Below are 6,000 nucleotides of genomic sequence, written 5' to 3'. Positions count from 1 at the left end.
TCTGAAGCTGGCCCGCATTTCCACTGGGAGCCATTTTAGATCTCTGAGTGCGGGAGAAATGTGGTCAAATTTTTTCACTCCCGAGACCATTCTGGCCGGTGCATTGAAGGTGGTTTTTAGAGGAGCTAGGTGGGAGAGGGGGGTACCAGAGAGGGTTGCGTTCCCGTAGTCCAGTCTGGATAACTCAAGAGATTGGGTGGCTTGTTTGAGATCCGCAGGGTGGAATGTAGGGTTGGACTTCGTTAAGTAGTTTCAGATTGAAGAAGGAGCTCTTGGCAGTTTTTAATGTGGTTCGCCATGGATAATTTGTGGTCTAGGATGATTCCTAGTGATTTTACAGAATTATTCAGAGTGGACATCACGCTGAGAGTGTCAATAGCTTTTATCCACTCGGAAACTTGCGGGTTTTCTTCCTTGTTGGAGATCAGTAGGATTTCTGTTTTACCTTGATTGAGTTTCAGGTGGTTTGAGGATAGTCATTCTTGGACTTCTTTGAGAGTATTATTGAGCCTTAGGATGTCATTGATGGAGGAGGATTCCAGGTAAATTTGGGTGTCATCTGCATATAAGTGGAAAAGGATGTTGGCTTTATTCAGAATGGAAGCGAAGGGTAACGAATAGTTTCTTACCTGTCGGTGTAGTTTTGCAGCTTGAAGATCTTTCTGGATTTACTATGCTGTGCATATTCCGCATTCTGGTGGTTGGGTCCGGAATCGTAACCTTTTTTTTTTTTCGTAGCCCAGGTGGGCGTCGACGTCCCATCATTTGGTGTACCTTCGGTGACGTCGGCATGCTTCCGGCGGAAGCTCCCACCCTTGGGCGCCATCTTCGGATTCTTTTTTCTTTTCTGTGCTTGTAGTGAATCCATGGCTTTGTTTGTTAATCCTTTTTTCAACGTAATTCTTTTCACATATCTTGTAAGATTCAACTTGCTTTCTTTTCTATGTGTTTCCACCTTATTCTCCAGCCTCATCTTTCTGGCGGAGGCGGGTGGGTTCGCTAGTGAATCCAGAAAGATCTTCAAGCTGCAAAACTACACCGACACGTAAGAAACTATTCGTTTTGCAGCGTGAATCTTTCTGTATTCACTATGCTGTGCATAGATTTTGTAGTGGTTTTGTTACTTTTGTGGCGGATGGGTGGAAGATAAGCGTTGGTTGTTGAATATATGTTGAAGCACTCTTTGTCCTACTTGTGCTTCCTTGTTCATCTGTATATCCACGCAATAGTGCTTAGTTAACGTGTGCTCTGAAGCCCATGTTGCCGCCAGGCATATGTCCTGAATTGGTGTGTTGGCCAGAAAGGCAATTGTTGCTCCTTTTTTCCTGGTCCAGTGGGCCTGTGCCCCTCCTATTAGCTCCTGCCCGCTTGCTTGTGGCAGAATTGTATCGTTTGTGCGATCCATCGAGCTATAGTGTTTTTAGTCACTAGTTTACCCATGTAACTGTTTGCGAAGGATACGAAGAACTGTTTTGTCTTCCTGTGTTCCTTCGTCCTTTCAATGTAGTGAATCACTGCCCTTCTTGCATCTAGAGTGTGGAGCGCCCTCTCAGCGCTTGTCGTGGGGTTATGGAAGAAGCTAGGAATCTGAATACTCCGATTCATGTGGAACCTTGACACCACCTTTGGCATGAAGTGCGGGTCTGTTCTCATCATGACCCTGTCACTGTGTATCTGGATGTAGGGTTCCTGCAGTGTTCGTGCCTGTAGTTCGCTCACCCTAAGTAGCGAGGTGATTGCTACAAGAAAGGCCGCTTTCATTGTCAGCATTTGCAGTGATGCCTTGTGGATGGGTTCCAAAGGTGCTTTCATGAGCTCGGTCAGTACCACATTCAGGTTCCAAGCCGGCGGCGGCATCCTTTTTGGTGGCGCTATTCTCTTAGCCCCTACCAGGAATCTTTTTACTACTTGAGATGTAAAGAAGCAAGGATGAGCTTAGCTTGGCTCTTATTAGGTGCGTGAGGTATCTTAGCACCGTTGATTCCTTGGTTAGCTTTCTCTGGAGTTTTTTCTTGCAGCAACATTGAGTGAATCTTTTCCATTTTTCCCCATAGCACTTGCGTGTGCTGGTCCTCCTTGCCTCTCACAGCACCCGTAGGGTGCTCTCTGGTAGTTTCAGATGTGCAAACTCCAAGTCCTCAGGAGCCAAGCTGATAGGCTGAGGCCCTTCGGCTCTGGGTGTAGAACTTCTCCCTTTTCCATGGAGAGTAGGTCTTTTCTTTTTGGGAACTTGTGGGGTGGACCCTGTGCCAGGCCTGCCTGGCCCTTTGTGGTGCCACCAGGATGAGCGTCATGTTGCTGGTCATGCATTTTTTGAGAACCCTGGGAATCAGTGGTATCGGGGGAAAAGCGTAGGCAAATGTTTTTGACCAGCTTATCCATAGGGCATTCCCTTGGGATAGTGCCTCTGGTTGTCTGGATGCAAAGTACTGGAATTTTGCATTCTGGCGTGTTGCAAACAGGTCTATTGTCGGAGTGCCCCACCTCCTGAATAGTCTCTCTGTTTCCTGTATGTTGAGTTGCCACTCATCGGATGCTGAAGTTTACCTGCTGAGCTAATCTGCTTCTACATTGTCCTTCCCTGGCAGGTGTATGGCTAGCAGGTCTATTTTGAGTGGTATTGCCCATCTCCAGATCTCCTGTGCCAAGCTTGACAGAGGGAATGATTGTGTTCCCCCCTGCTAGTTGATGTAAAACATTGTTGTGGTGTTTGTCTGTATCAGCACCTTCTGGTTGTACAGTTGTTTCTGAAAGGCCTTGAGGGCAAGCACTGTTTTCAGCTCCAGGAAATTGATGTGTTTGACCGCATCCCCTCGGCTCCATAGACCCCTCACTCTGAGCTTGTTCATGTGTGCGCCCCCTCCCTTCTGGGATGCGTCTGTGGTGATGGTCACTGTTGGGTCCGGTGGCGTTAGAGGCTTCCCTATTGTTATCCTCTCACCACTTTATTTCTTCCTGCACTTTGTGCGTTACAACCACTAGATCCTCCCAACTTCCTGTAGCTTGTGACCATTGCTGTTGCAGCCACTCTTGGAGTGGTCTCATCTGCAGGCGTACATTGGGGACCAGGTGTATGCATGACGCCATCATTCCCAAGATCTTGCTCACTGTCCTCGCTATCAGAGCTCGCCCCTTCTGGTAGTGACGCTTCTCCCTCAGTAGGCTCAGTGTCCTCTTTTCGCTGGTTAACACCCTGCATTGGACGGTGTTGATTTGAGCTCCCAGGAAGATCTTCACTTGCTCCGGTTCCATCGAGCATTTTCCCCAGTGTATGGAGAATCCCAGGCTTGCTAGCGTTATTGTGACCTGTTCTGCATGATCTTTGCATGTCTTGTAAGAGCTTGCCTTTACGAGCCAGTCGTCGAGGTAGGGGTACAGGTGTATCCCCTCTCTTGGAAGATGTGCGGCCACTGCTGCGAGGCATTTGGTGAATACCCTTGGTGCGGACTTTAGACCGAATGCCAGGGTTCTGAATTGGTAGTGATCCTAATTTACTGTGAATCTTAGCATGTGCTTGTGCTTCCTGTTCATGGGGATGTGCAGGTACGCATTTTTGAGGTCTATGGTGGACAAGAAGTCCCCGACCTTTATCTGTGGGATGGCCTCTTGTAGGGACGTCATCTTGAATTTTTGAGTCTTTACATATTTGTTTAGAAACCGTAGATCCAGGATGGGTCTTAGGCTTTCGTCCACTTTTGGCACCAGGAAGTAGTTTGAGTACACTCCCCTGTTCCGTTCTTTGAATGGGACCGGTTCGAAGGCCTCTTTGAGGAGGAGTTCTTGAGCTTCCTCTTGGAGCAAATACAGCTCCCTTCCCGAGCGCTCCCTTTTCTTTGGCTTTCTGTTTGGTGGTCTCTTTTCCAACTCTATGCCATATCCGAACTGTATGATGTTGAGTATACACTGGTCTGTGGTTATTTTCCTACACTCGGAGGAAAAATCTCAGCCTGCCTCCTACTGGTGTTACATGTTCTTTTGTGTCTTGTCCGTGTAGCCCTCTCCTCTTTGCTTTTCCGTGCTCTTCCCTCGGAGCGTTTGAGTGGGTGGGCACCTTTTCCTGTGTGAAGTCACTTAGAGGGGGGTTGTTCACCGCCTCTCCTTCTCTGGCCCCGCCAGTTTCCTCTCCTGCGAAAGGACTGGCCCCTATTCTGGTAGTTCCAGTTTTGCTTCTGCTGGCCCTGGTGGCCTTGGTTGTCACTTTGTTGACCCTGGTGGAACGCCAGGTGTGGTTGTCCTTGCTGGTTTCCACCCCTTCCGTTCGGCCTCCGCGTAGGAGTGCCTCTTCTCATCCCCCTGAGTTGCAGGGCCCCCATGGACCTTGCCGTCTCGTTGTCTTTCTTCAGTTGTGTGAGTTTCTCATCAACTGGGGCTCCGAACAGTGTTTCTCCATTGAAAGGGGTGTTCAGGATGTTGTTTTGAACCTCCGTCTTGAAGCCTGAGATCCTGAGCCAGGCTTGCCTTCTCTCTGTGATTCCTATAGCCATCATCCTGCTGGATGTTTCTGCCCCGTCCAAGGCGGTCTTCAGGCACGAGTTTGTGATGCTTTTCCCCTCTTCCACAAGGTGAGCGGCTCTCTGCTGGTGTTCCTCTAGGATGTGTTTAAGCAATTGGTTCATCTCGTCCCAATGCTGGTACTGGTGCCTGTTGAGAAGGGCGTTGGAGTTTGCCATCCTCCAGTGCATTGCTGCGTTTCTCTCAATTTTTCTGCCTGTTAGGTCCATCCTCCTGCTTTCCTTGTCAGATGGTGACCCAGGTGTTGGGACGTTGGCCCTTCGTCTGGCCGTTGTGGCTATAATGGAGTCTGCTGAAACTGACCCCTGGATGTAAGGGGGGTCCTTGGAGGAGAACTTGTACTTATTCTCCGTCCTTAGCGTGACTGACCTGCAGGTAGCTGGTTCTCTGAACGCCTCTTTGCCCTGTGCCATAATACTCTTGAGCATGGGCAGGAAGTGGCTTTTTGTCTGTGCGGGAGCAGGAAATCTGCCTTAGCCTTCTCCTCCTCCAATTTGGCTTCATAAGCTGCTGCAGCCTTCTTGACGACCTCATAGTAGGCCCCAATGTCATCTGGCGGCGAAGGCCTCGAGGGGTATGTCTCCACAGCCTCCTCCGGGTTTTCGGCCTCGATGTCCTGCCAATCCTGGTCCTGAGCCGTCAAGGATCCAGAGTCGTAGCTCGAACGCGGGTCCCCATAATCACCCTCTGTGTAATAGAGGTCCTCCTCTTCTCCCTGCTCTGAGGGATCCGGAGTTTTCGGCGGCTCTTCGGCGTCAAACTCCTCGTGTTCTTCTATCTCTTCGAGGACCGTCGTGGGCTTCGAGGGGAACCTGAAGCTTTTAATTTTGTCTTCGAAGTCCTTCTTCCTCTGGATGATGTTTTCCATCTCGACCTTGAGCCTTCTTTTCTTTCTCTCCATCTGTGCGGCCTGCTCGGCGTCGAGCGTTTCGGTCGCCCTCTTAGACGGCCCCGTCTACGTCGGAGCGGCTCTCGGCTCTTTCGAAGTCGAGGATCCCTTTTCGGGAGCTTGCTTCGACAACCCTTGTTTTTCGCTGGTCTTTGCCTCCTGGGAGTCCTCCTCGAAGGATCCGCTGGGCTGTTTTTCGGGGACCGCAGCTTCGGTCGGCGAAGATTTCGACGCCGGTGCTCCCTTCGAGGCTCTAGACTCTGATTTTCGAGAGTCAACCTCAGGTTTTCGAGGCCCTGTCTAGGGTTTCTGAGTCGTAGACTCTCCTACCTTGTCTGACGATTTCTTATCGGTCTCTGCGACCGTGGAGACATCTGGACCTTCGGCGATGTTGTCCTAGTCGTCGGTGGAGAGGCCCAGGTCGTACAGCGATGGAGCCTTGCCCTGCATCGTGTGGTGAGCGGTTTTTCCCGAATCCTCAGCGTCTTCGGCGTGAAGACTGAGCAGGCGTTGCAGTCCTTGCTCCCGTGGTCGGTAGGCAGACAGAGGTTGCAGACCGGGTGCTGGTCTCTCTGCACGTACTTGTGGTGGCAATTACG

General features: G+C 50.3%; 1 pseudogene across 1 annotated transcript; it reads right to left on the bottom strand.

The window, feature by feature from the left end:
• Positions 1–761: 761 nt before the first annotated feature.
• LOC147711426 (uncharacterized) lies at positions 762–5,413 on the bottom strand (annotated as a pseudogene). Its single transcript, XR_015295698.1, has one exon. The product of XR_015295698.1 is annotated as an uncharacterized LOC147711426 (transcript).
• Positions 5,414–6,000: the final 587 nt, after the last annotated feature.

Source organism: Lissotriton vulgaris, chromosome 5 (genome assembly GCF_964263255.1).
Source record: "Lissotriton vulgaris chromosome 5, aLisVul1.2, whole genome shotgun sequence".
In the NCBI taxonomy this organism is placed as follows: Eukaryota; Metazoa; Chordata; class Amphibia; order Caudata; family Salamandridae; genus Lissotriton; species Lissotriton vulgaris.
Note: the sequence above shows the minus strand (reverse complement) of the source record. Positions and strands in the feature narration are given on the sequence as shown.